Source organism: Canis lupus, unplaced genomic scaffold, assembly GCF_011100685.1.
Source record: "Canis lupus familiaris isolate Mischka breed German Shepherd unplaced genomic scaffold, alternate assembly UU_Cfam_GSD_1.0 chrUn_S46H205, whole genome shotgun sequence".
Classification (NCBI taxonomy): domain Eukaryota; kingdom Metazoa; phylum Chordata; class Mammalia; order Carnivora; family Canidae; genus Canis; species Canis lupus.
Window position 1 is genome coordinate 2,560 of NW_023331402.1, and position 9,591 is coordinate 12,150.

The window sequence follows — 9,591 nt, forward strand, 5'->3', positions numbered from 1 at the left end:
TGGACTTTTGTGACTTGGGAGGTTTTTGATGATCGCTTCAATTTCCTCCCTGGTTATGGGCTTGCTTCGGTTTTCTATTTCTTCCTGCTGCAGTTTGGGAGTTTGTGGTTTTCCAGAAATGCGTCCATTTCTTCTAGATTGCCTAATTTATTGGTGTACAGTTGCTCATAACATGATTTTAAAATCATTTGTATTTCCTTGGTATTGGTGGGGATCTCTCCTTTTTCATTCATGATTTTATTAATTTGAGTCTTTTCTCTTTTGTTTTTAATAAGGCTGGCTCCTGGTTTACCTATCTTATTAATTATTTCAACGAACCAACTCCTGGTTTTGTTGATCTGTTCTACAGTTTTTCTGGTGTCTATTTCATTGAGTTCTGCTCGAATCTTTATTAACTCTCTTCTTCTGCTGGGTGTACGTTTTATTTGCTGTGTCTTCTCCAGTTCCTTTAGGTACAAGGTTAGCTTGTGTTTGAGGATTTTCTCCAGTTTTTTTCGGGGATGCTTGTATTGTGATGTATTTCCTTCTCAGGACTGCTTTGGCTGCATCCCAAAGATTTTGAATGGTTGTATCTTCATTCTCATTAGTTTCCATGAACCTCTTTGATTCTTCTCTAATTTCCTGGTTTACCCTTTCATCTTTTAGCAGGATGGTCTTTAACCTCCACGTGTTTGAATTTCTTCCAAATTTCTTCTTGTGATTGAGTTCTAGTTTCAAAGCATTATGGTCTGAAAACATGCAGGGGACAATCCCAATCTTTTCGTATCGGTTAAGACCTGATTTGTGACCCAGTATGTGGTCTATTTTGGAGAAAATTCCACATGCACTTGAGAAGAATATGTATTCAGTTGCGTTTGGATGTAAAGTTCTGTAAATATCTGTGAAGTACATATGGTCCAGTGTGTCATTTAAAGCTCTTGTTTCTTTGGAGATGTTGTTCTTAGGAGATCTGTCATTTGCAGAAGGCACCAAATTGAAGTCTCCCAGTAGAATGTATTATTATCTAAATATGTCTTAACTTTGGTTATTAGTTGATTGATATACTTGGCAGCTCCCACATTATGGGCATAAATATTCATGATTGTTAGGTCTTCTTGTTGCATAGTCGCTTTAAGTATGATATCGCGTCCCTCTTCATCTCTTACTACAGTCTTTGGGATAAACTTTATCTGAAATGAGGATGGCTACCCCTGCTTTCTTTTGTGGGCCATTTGAATGGTACATGGTTCTCCAACCTTTCATTTTCAGGCTGTAGGTGTCCTTAGGTCTAAAATGAGTCTCCTGTACACAACAAATAGATGGGTCTTGCTTTTTTGTCCAGTCTGAAACCCTGCGCCTTTTGATGGGATCATTAAGCCTATTGACATTCAGAGTTACTATTGAAAGGTATGAATTTAGTGTCATCAAAATACCTATTCAGTCCCCATTTTTGTCGATTGTTTCTTTGGGCATCCTCTTTCATTAACAGAGTCCCCCTTAATATTTCTTGCAGAGCTGGTTTGATGGTCACATATTCTTTCAGTTTCTGCCTATCTTGGAAGCTATTTATCTCTCCCTGTATGCTGAATGAGAGCCTTGCTGGAAAAAGTATTCTTGGCTGCCTGTTCTTCTCATCTAGGACCCTGAATATATCCTGCCAGCCCTTTCTGGCCTGCCAGGTCTCTGTGCAGAGGTCTGCTGTTAATCTAGTTGTTCTCCCCATGTAAGTCAGGGATCTCTTGTCTCTTGCTGCTTTAAGGATTTTCTCTTTATCTTTGGAATTGGCAAGTTTCACTATGAATGTCGAGGTGTTGAAAGGTTTTTATTGATTTCAGAGGGGGATCTCTCTATCTCCTGGTTCTGAATGCCTTTTTTCCTCCCCAAGGTAGGGAAGTTCTCAGCTATGATTTGTTCAAATACATATTCTGGTCCTCTGTCCCTTTTGGCACCCTCTGGAACCCCAATTAAATGTAGATTTTTCCTTCTGAGGCTGTCATTTCTTTCCCTTGACCTTTCCTCATGATCTTTTCATTGTTTTTCTCTTATATCCGCAGCTTCCTTCCTTGACATCAACCTGTCTTCTATGTCACTCACTCATTCTTCTACCTCCTTAACCCTTGTCGGTAGGACCTCCAGTTTGGATTGCATCTCATTTAATTGATTTTTACTTTCGGCCTGATTAGATAAATTCTACGTCATCATGAAGTCTCTTGAATCCTTTATACTTTTTTTCCAGAACCACAAGTAGCTTTATAATTGTGCTTCTGAATTGGATTTCTGACATCAAATTGTAATCCAAATCCTGTAACTCTGTGGGAGAGGGTACTGTTGCTGATTCTTTATTTTGTGGTGAGTTCTTTTTCTCGTCATTTTGCTCAGTGCAGTGGCTAAAAATGAGTTGTGTTGGAAAAAGGAAGAAAAAAAAGATAGAAAAAAAGAAAAAGCAAACAAAGAAACAAAGAGAAACAAATAAACACAAAAACAAGGAGGGGTATCCTCTGGTTCTATATACTGTAAACCCCTGGAATTGCCCTGGAGCTTTCCATTGCTGCTTGGTCCACAACTTGCTCTTCCCCTGTCCTTCCAGCTGGTCTTCTGTGGGAGGAGCCTGCTGTGCTTTTTCTCAGGTGTGTGCACCTGGGGGAGCTGTGGAGCCCCCTGCCAGGTGCACGGCTCAGTGGGAGCTGTTTACCCTGTGAGGCCTATATCCCTTGGCGGCCTCAACGCTCCCAGGCACAGGTGACACCAGGAGGAACGACCACACTGGTAGCGGCCAGCACTCCAGCCCTGGAGTTAGCTCCTGCTGTAAGGATGGCAGCTCCCAGAATGCACTGGCCTGGATGCCCCGGGGGTGGGGGGCGCTGTCGTGCACAGCTCAGCGGGGCCAGGTGGTAGGACCATCCCCGGTGTCCTGGGCCCTCCCGGCCTCCGCCTGTCCCAGGGAGACCACAGGATAGGGGGCTGTGTCCCCGTCACCCTGGGCTCCAGTGCCTGCACCACTGGAATCATGCTCCCAGGGCTGCCAAGTAACCTCCACCAGAGCCACCGCCTGAGCTGCTCCCGAGGCCCCACTGGACACCCGCTCCAGCCCTTTACCTTGGACCGGGGGTGTGGGGTGCTCTCCCCAAGGCACTTCTGTTCTGTGAGGGACCCCGGGAACCTGGGAGCTCCACTGCCCCTCCTGGGATCCTGCCCGAGGTCCCTGCCAGCACCTTTCTATCCGGGAATAATCCAGGTGGATTTTTTATCATTCCTGCTTCTCCGGGACTGGGCTTTCCTGTCCCAGGGTCTCTCGCTGCCCGCCCCCCTTAGCCCAGCTCCTTGTGGGGCCCCTCCCCCACCGAATTCTTTTTTATTTTTTTTCCCATGGTCCAACCTTGTTAGAAGCGCAAACTCCTCTCTCTGTAGCATTCCCGCCATTCTCTCTGTAAATCAGGGGATGATGTGGGTTTTCAGGACGATTTGAAAGTTATCTAGGTAAGTTGGTGGGGACAGGTGACTTGGGGACCCTACTATTCTGCCATCTTGCCCCGCCCCTCTCGACAACAACAATTTATAATTACAAATGTGTTTGCTTCTGAGAGAGAATAGTTTATTTACTCAGACTCAGATATAAAGGACACAGCCAGGTACATGGCTGAGAGCAGGGACTCTGGACCCAGGCAATGGGGGTTTGAATCCTGACTGCCACTTCCCAGCTTTGGGATCTTGAGGAAGCTCCTGTCCTCACTGTGCCTCAGGTCCCTTATCTATAAACCGTGGATAACAGTTGTACTTACCTAATGGAGCCGTTATGAGGACTAAGCCAAGTAATCCATGTAGAGCACATATGACAGACCTGGCACATAGCAAATGCCAAGTGAGTACTCGTGAATGTTGCAAATCCTGGCCTCACTCCACACTCATGTATGGTCTCAGGATAAAGTCAGTCAAGTAACAGAGGGTTCGTAAAGCAGGGGTAATACTTGTACATCATAGAGCTCTGGTGAACCTGAAGCACTTAGCCTCCTGCAGCACATGGTATTGCAGTTACTGTCATCCTTGGGGCTGGCACTGACATCCTCCCTTTTATCCCTCAATGCTCCAGAGGGCACTATTACATCTATCAAATATCGCCCTTTGCCACCATCCAATGGCCAGTTCTAATAAAATCCCTTCATGTCTGGAGCAGGCTTCTGTCATCATCACACGGCGCTGTTCATCAGTGTAGGGGTCACAGGCATTTTCTCACTGGAGCCCAAAAGCAGCCTGGGCATTTTGATTGTCCATGACCCTACCGACTTACTGCAGGATACATATATTGCTGTCATCATGATAAAAATAGCAACCTCTTACTAGAACTTTTCAATCTATACAACGGGTCATGGAAATGATCTCATTTGCTAAAGCAAGCAGCAAGGAACAATAGGCTTTGATTCTGGCTTTTGATTGAGCCCAAACCCAACACCTAGGGGGCTGGAGGTCTGGAATTTCTGTCAGAAAACATGGATGGCCCCTTTACCTCTGACTTAAGCTTCCAGTAGCTAAATCTCAGAGTCTAACTTGAATTTCCTCCTGCCATTCGCTTCTGCCACCATTCCAGAATGAAGTGGTCACAAGGAATAATTTGAAACCGGATGTTGACCACTCAGTAGGCTCTTCTCATTTAGATAAATAAGTAGATCAGGCTGTGCTCTGGCACTCCAGGCAAAGATGGTGGAGCGCAGTTACAGCTTTTCACTGACTACATTCAGCCCATCTGGTAAACTTGTCCAGATTGAATATGCATTGGCTGCTGTAGCTGGAGGAGCCCCTTCAGTTGGAATTAAAGCCGCAAATGGTGTGGTATTCGCAACTGAGAAGAAACAGAAATCTATTCTGTATGATGAGCGAAGTGTCCACAAAGTGGAACCAATTACCAAGCACATAGGCCTGGTGTATAGTGGCATGGGCCCAGATTACAGAGTGCTCGTGCACAGAGCTCGAAATCTTGCTCAGCAATACTATCTCGTTTACCAAGAACCCATTCCCACAGCTCAGCTGTGGAATCCTGTGAATATACTAAATTACTAAATTACTAATTACAGAGTTGCTTAAGTGATGCAAGAATACACTCAGTCAGGTGGTGTTCGTCCATTTGGAGTTTCCCTACTAATTTGTGGTTGGAATGAGGGGCGACCGTATTCATTTCAGTCAGATCCATCTGGAGCTTACTTTGCCTGGAAAGCCACAGCAATGGGAAAGAACTATGTGAATGGGAAGACTTTCCTTGAGAAAAGATATAATGAAGACCTGGAACTTGAAGATGCCATTCATACAGCCATATTAACCCTAAAGGAAAGCTTTGAAGGAAAAATGACAGAAGACAACATAGAGGTTGCAATCTGCAATGAAGCTGGATTCAGAAGGCTCACTCCGACTGAAGTTCAGGATTACCTGGCTGCCATAGTATAATAACCAAGTGACTGAGAAATCTGGAATTTCAGATAATCCCTCTACTTAAATATGTTTAAAGTATGTTTTGTTTTGCAGACTTTTTCATACTTATTTCTACATGGTTTAATGGACTGATTTTTTTTGTTTGTTTTACTATCTTTTTATTTTTTTTAATTTATTTTTTATTGGTGTTCAATTTACTAACATACAGAATAACCCCCCGTGCCGGTCACCCATTCACTCCCACCCCCTGCCCTCCTCCCCTTCTACCACCCCTAGTTCGTTTCCCAGAGTTAGCAGTCTTTACGTTCTGTCTCTCTTTCTGATATTTCCCACACATTTCTTCTCCCTTCCCTTATATTCCCTTTCACTATTATTTATATTCCCCAAATGAATGAGAACATATAATGTTTGTCCTTCTCCGACTGACTTACTTCACTCAGCATAATACCCTCCAGTTCCATCCACGTTGAAGCAAATGGTGGGTATTTGTCATTTCTAATAGCTGAGTAATATTCCATTGTATACATAAACCACATCTTCTTTATCCATTCATCTTTCGTTGGACACCGAGGCTCCTTCCACAGTTTGGCTATCGTGGCCATTGCTGCTATAAACATCGGGGTGCAGGTGTCCCAGCGTTTCATTGCATTTGTATCTTTGGGGTAAATCCCCAACAGTGCAATTGCTGGGTCGTAGGGCAGGTCTATTTTTAACTGTTTGAGGAACCTCCACACAGTTTTTCAGAGTGGCTGCACCAGTTCACATTCCCACCAACAGTGTAAGAGGGTTCCCTTTTCTCCGCATCCTCTCCAACATTTGTTGTTTCCTGCCTTGTTAATTTTCCCCATTCTCACTGGTGTGAGGTGGTATCTCATTGTAGTTTTGATTTGTATTTCCCTGATGGCAAGTGATGCAGAGCATTTTCTCATATGCATGTTGGCCATGTCTATGTCTTCCTCTGTGAGATTTCTCTTCATGTCTTTTGCCATTTCATGATTGGATTGTTTGTTTCTTTGGTGTTGAGTTTAATAAGTTCTTTATAGATCTTGGAAACTAGCCCTTTATCTGATATGTCATTTGCAAATATCTTCTCCCATTCTGAAGGTTGTCTTTGAGTTTTGTTGACTGTATCCTTTGCTATGCAAAAGCTTCTTATCTTGATGAAGTCCCAATAATTCATTTTTGCTTTTGTTTCTTTTGCGCTTCGTGGATGTATCTTGCAAGAAGTTACTATGGCCGAGTTCAAAAAGGGTGTTGCCTGTGTTCTTCTCTAGGATTTTGATGGACTCTTGTCTCACATTTAGATCTTTCATCCATTTTGAGTTTATGTTTGTGTATGGTGAAAGAGAGTGGTCTAGTTTCATTCTTCTGCATGTGGATGTCCAATTTTCCCAGCACCACTTATTGAAGAGACTGTCTTTCTTCCAATGGATAGTCTTTCCTCCTTTATCGAATATTAGTTGCCCATAAAGTTCAGGGTCCACTTCTGGATTCTCTATTCTGTTCCACTGATCTATGTGTCTGTTTTTGTGCCAGTACCACACTGTCTTGATGACCACAGCTTTGTAGTACAACCTGAAATCTGGCATTGTGATGCCCCCAGATATGGTTTTCTTTTTTAAAATTCCCCTGGCTATTCGGGGTCTTTTCTGATTCCACACAAATCTTAAAATAATTTGTTCTAACTCTCTGAAGAAAGTCCATGGTATTTTGATAGGGATTGCATTAAACGTGTATATTGCCCTGGGTAACATTGACATTTTCACAATATTAATTCTGCCAATCCATGAACATGGAATATTTTTCCATCTCTTTGTGTCTTCCTCAATTTCTTTCAGAAGTGTTCTATAGTTTTGAGGGTATAGATCCTTTACATCTTTGGTTAGGTTTATTCCTAGGTATCTTATGCTTTTGGGTGCAATTGTAAATGGGATGCAAAAATTCTCAACAAGATACTGGCCAATAGGATCCAACAGTACATTAAGAAAATTATTCACCATGACCAAGTAGGATTTATCCCTGGGACACAAGGCTGGTTCAACACCCGTAAAACAATCAATGTGATTCATCATATCAGCAAGAGAAAAACCAAGAACCATATGATCCTCTCATTGGATGCAGAGAAAGCATTTGACAAAATACAGCATCCATTCCTGATCAAAACTCTTCAGAGTGTAGGGATAGAGGGAACATTCCTCGACATCTTAAAAGCCATCTCTGAAAAGCCCACAGCAAATATCATTCTCAATGGGGAAGCACTGGGAGCCTTTCCCCTAAGATCAGGAACAAGACAGGGATGTCCACTCTCACCACTGCTGTTCAACATAGTACTGGAAGTCCTAGCCTCAGCAATCAGACAACAAAAAGACATTAAAGGCATTCAAATTGGCAAAGAAGAAGTCAAACTCTCCCTCTTCGCTGATGACATGATACTCTACATAGAAAACCCAAAAGTCTCCACCCCAAGATTGCTAGAACTCATATAGCAATTCGGTAGCGTGGCAGGATACAAAATCAATGCCCAGAAGTCAGTGGCATTTCTATATACTAACAATGAGACTGAAGAAAGAGAAATTAAGGAGTCAATCCCATTTACAATTGGACTGATGTTTTTAAAACGATACTTATAAATCATAATAAACTGTTAAATCCAACTTCTAGCTTTTTAGGAGTTAGTAAAATTTTAAAATAGTGATTTCCTGCTTTTTATCACAGTTGACTTCTGGAAACTACACTGCAGAGCAGAAGGGTGAACTCATTCTTCATGCAATTTTGGTTCAGTCAAGTCTTGGTATATTCTTTACTGTCAGATATTGTCTGTCAGTAAAGCAGAACTGCTTTTAGTAAACATCATTGCATTTACAGCTGAGAGAAGCTCTAGGATTCATGAGATAAGACGGATAGCATAGGTGTTTTGTAGGCATCGTTAGATGTGGATCAGTGAGACCCCAGGACAGTGACATTGTACTAGAGCTATGAAGGGTGCTAGGCTGAAGGGTTTCCTATGGGAGATCCGTGATGTAAGTAAATAAAAAATGGTTTATTGGTTGGTTTGTCCATCACAAGTAGGTAAATATTTAAAAGGAGCCCCTCAGGTTCTTTTTTTTTTTTTTTTTTTTTTTTTTTTTTTTTTAAAAGATTTTTATTTATTTATTCATTCATAGAGACAGAGAGAGAGAGACAGACAGGCAGAGGGAGAAGCAGGCTCCATGCAGGGAGCCCGACGTGGGACTCGATCCCGGCTCCAGGATCACACCCCGGCTGCAGGTGGCGCTAAACCGCTGCGCCACCGGGGCTGCCCGCCCCTCAGGTTCTATTAGACTTCTTACACACACCCAAGGATGAACCTTAAGTGCTGGAAATAAAATCCTAATACTTAAACATCAAAAAAAAGATAAATAATAAGTAGATCAATAGCCTGATATGTGCGTGTCACACCCAAATACTCATGCATATCTTTCCACCACCCCGTCATGATTTATGAGTCAAGCAGCACAAGGCACGTGTTATGTTTGCTGACCATCAAACACATCCTGTGGTTACTTGAGATATAGTTGGGAGCCTTGGCCTAGATGGAAAATTGATGTCAACAGGATTCTCATATTTGGGATCAGCCTCTAAATAGTTCTATCATGTCTCTCTTCTTCTAAACCTACACTTGGGTTTTCCCATACATCTGCTCCCCTCGTATGTGAGGATGCATGCTGCTTTCTGGTCCTTGCTGTTATCCCAGAACATACAAAAGAGCTCAGCACCTGAAAAGGCAGTTCCCTGCAGGGAAGAGGTACCAGTAAGAGGAGCCAGACAGGCAGCTCTCTGTGAGGTTTCCAGAGAAACAGCTGTTGCAAGTCATTCCAATTTTGTTTAAGGGACCCCAAACCAGTTGCTTTCAAATTAGTTGTAAATACATTAAAACTGTTTGCTACTCAAAATTTCCCAGCATCTTAAGGAACCTTCGCGAGTCCTGCCATGAGGTTTCATTCCTGAATTGTGTCAAGTGCTGCCACACTGCCTGGCACATTGGAGGGAGCAGATAAACTGTGACCCAAGTTCATGGGAGATGTCAGCTCATGGAAGAGCTAAAGGAAACAAAGAGCATCTTGGTAGATGTGCCCACAACTTAGGCTTTGTTTCACTTGTTACAGAATGTAAACTGCTTCTTTCACCGTCTCTACCACCTTGGTTTCTAGATGT

The 9,591-nt window shown here is 42.8% G+C and overlaps 1 long non-coding RNA gene across 1 annotated transcript; it reads left to right on the forward strand.

The window, feature by feature from the left end:
• Positions 1-4,650: 4,650 nt before the first annotated feature.
• On the forward strand, positions 4,651-8,574 carry LOC119879233. Its single transcript, XR_005387393.1, has 3 exons — positions 4,651-5,000; positions 6,648-6,650; positions 8,564-8,574. It is a non-coding gene; the product is annotated as an uncharacterized LOC119879233 (long non-coding RNA).
• The last annotated feature ends 1,017 nt before the right edge of the window (positions 8,575-9,591 follow it).